Raw genomic sequence first — 2,542 nt, 5'->3', positions numbered from 1 at the left:
GGAGGGAGTTTGGGTGTTGGGTGCAGGCTCTGGGCTAGGGCAGGGGGTGGGTGTGCAGGAGGGGATGAGGGGTGCGGGTTTTGGGATGGAGTTTGGGTGCAAGCTCGGCTGGGGGTAGGGGTGTAGGAAGGGGGAGGTGGTGCACGCTGGGGCAGAGGATCAGGCTGCAGGGGAATGATGGGGCTGAGGATGAGGGGTTCATGATGCAGGGGGGCTCGGAGCTGGGACAGAGGCTCAGGGTGCGGGGGGATGAGGGCTCTGGCTGGGGCTGAGGATTCTGGTGCAGGGGGATGAGGGTTCTGGCTGGGGCAGAGGCTCGGTGCGGGGGGATGAGGGCTCTGGCTGGGGCAGAGGCTCAGGGTGCGGGGGGATGAGGGCTCTGGCTGGGGCTGAGGATTCGGGTGCAGGGGCATGAGGGCTCTGGCTGGGGATGAGGATCAGGGTGCGGGGGCATGAGGTCTCTGGCTGGGAATGAGGATTAGGGTGCAGGGGGATGAGGGATCTGGCTGGGGCAGAGGATCAGGTTGCAGGGGGATGAGGGTTGGGGCTGAGGATGAGGGTTTGGGGCGTTGGAGAGGTTCAAGGCTAGGGCAGAAGAGCAGGGTAAGGGCAGCCTGCCTTGCCATTAGCGGTGGCAGGCGCTAGGACCCTGGGGCAGCAGACAGCAGTTCTGCCGGGAGCCGATCTACGACCAGGCAAGGACGCGGTGGAGGGGGGACACAGGGGGAGGGGTGGATGGCGGAGGCCGGGACCCACTCCAGGCAGGGCCGGGGGAGAGACTCAGCTCCAAATATTGCTGGAGAAGGGCACCCGGCCCTGAATATTCCTGGAGTCCGGGCACCTCAAGCCCATATAAGCTGCCGCCTATGCCCACAGGCAGCAGCAGCGCCAGCCCCCCCAGCACCACAGGGACACTCAATGCACTTCCTGTGGGGAAATGGCTTCTTGGTGTCCAGCTGCTAGAGTGAGAGCCAGGAGAGAGCAGTGTCTGGCTCACCTTGGGGGAGAGAAGAGACCTGATGAGTGCGGATCTCCCTCAGTCCCCCTGCAATGCTGGTCAGTCTTATTATCACTGTGATAGTCAGTGCTTCCCTTCAGGGCCGGCCATAGAGGGGTCCAGGACAAATCCCCTCCTTTCTTCCCCAGGCCCTATCCCCACTGCACCCCTTACCCCAAGCCCCCACCCCGTCCCATCTCTTCCTGCCCTGCCCCATTCCTCTCCCTCCCCCACCTCTTCCCATCCCTGTTCCTCCCCATCCGCCTCCTGAACCCCACTGAACAGCTGATCACTGGCAGGTGCTGAAGGGGAAGAGGAGGAGCTTGTCGGCAAGCCCTGTAGCAGGGGCACTGAGCACCTTTTTTTTTTTTCTGTCGGTTCTACAGTCCTGTAGCTCCCATGGAGTCGCTGACTTGGCTTCTTTCACATGCTAGAGAGAGGAGCAGAACCAGGGCTATGGCTGATCTATGGGGCACCAGGTGAGTGGCAGAGGCTACAGGGGCTGAGAGTTTGCCTGACACCTCAGGGACACAGTGTGAGGTGGTGTCCCAGAGATCTCTATGAAAGGAGCAGACCAGGATTTACTTGGGGTGGGGAGAGATTGAGAGTATCTCAGGGGGTTGTACAGAGGTATTGCCCGGGTGAGAGACTGGCTAAAACACAGGCCTCGCTGTGAGCAGGATTCAAACCTGCACAGAAGAACCCTATTGGATTTCAACTCCAAAGCCTTAACCACTCGGTCCATCACAGCTGTGAGCACAAAATTGTTCCAATGCCAGAGAAACTGGTAAAGAATCACAATGCCCGGCATGAAGCATCTGAACTACAGAATTCCCACAGCAAACCTGGCTCCCAAAGCACAGGGGGATTTGGGGTTCGTTCTCTTTGCTTAGCCATGTGCAGTTGCAAATGATTCTGAGAAAGCCTGCTGTTGAATGTCTGGGCCAAGTCTGTTCTCCTATAGAAACCAGTGACCATGGAACAGAACTGCTGGAGTCATGGGAAATGATGTGCTGAACTTGAAGCCTGATGTGAATGAGGATGTCTGGACCACAGGGCCAGGGACTGATTCTGCTATAGAAACCAGTGACACACGGAACCAGGCTAAGGAAACTGTTTTCCTGGAGTCAATAACTGGAATAGCAGCAGTATTGTGCAGCAAAATGTCTCACAAGAGGAGTCACAGCGCATTGGTGGTTCGGTTGCAGAAGTCACAGCTACAGCGGGGGAGGTCTAGCTTTGGTCTCTGGCCAACAGAGGGATGAGTTTTTTATCTCCAAATTTCAGTAGAAAAAATTCAGACCCAATCTATGTGTGTGTGGAGGTTTCTTTAGTTTGGTTTGTTTTTCTCATTTGAAATGTCCTTGATAATTTTTCTGGAAAAAACTATTTGGACAAGACCAAGGAAGAGTTAGAACAATTACAAATCTCCATGGGAGTGAGGGGGTCTCAGCACCAGGGGGGGTGGAGGGGTGGAGATTTTCATGGAGGGGAGTTGAGGAGATAAATGAGAGGCTTTTGCTCCAGCAGAGGGAGCGGCTTGGC

General features: G+C 56.7%; 1 non-coding gene across 1 annotated transcript; it reads right to left on the bottom strand.

Moving 5' to 3' along the window:
* Window positions 1-1,665: 1,665 nt before the first annotated feature.
* On the bottom strand, window positions 1,666-1,748 carry TRNAS-UGA (transfer RNA serine (anticodon UGA)). The gene has a single exon. It is a non-coding gene; the product is annotated as a tRNA-Ser (tRNA).
* Window positions 1,749-2,542: the final 794 nt, after the last annotated feature.

Source organism: Chelonoidis abingdonii, unplaced genomic scaffold (assembly GCF_003597395.2).
Source record: "Chelonoidis abingdonii isolate Lonesome George unplaced genomic scaffold, CheloAbing_2.0 scaffold0889, whole genome shotgun sequence".
Classification (NCBI taxonomy): Eukaryota; Metazoa; Chordata; order Testudines; family Testudinidae; genus Chelonoidis; species Chelonoidis abingdonii.
The sequence above is the reverse complement of the archived record's forward strand: the minus strand, read 5'-3'. Positions and strand labels throughout refer to the sequence as shown.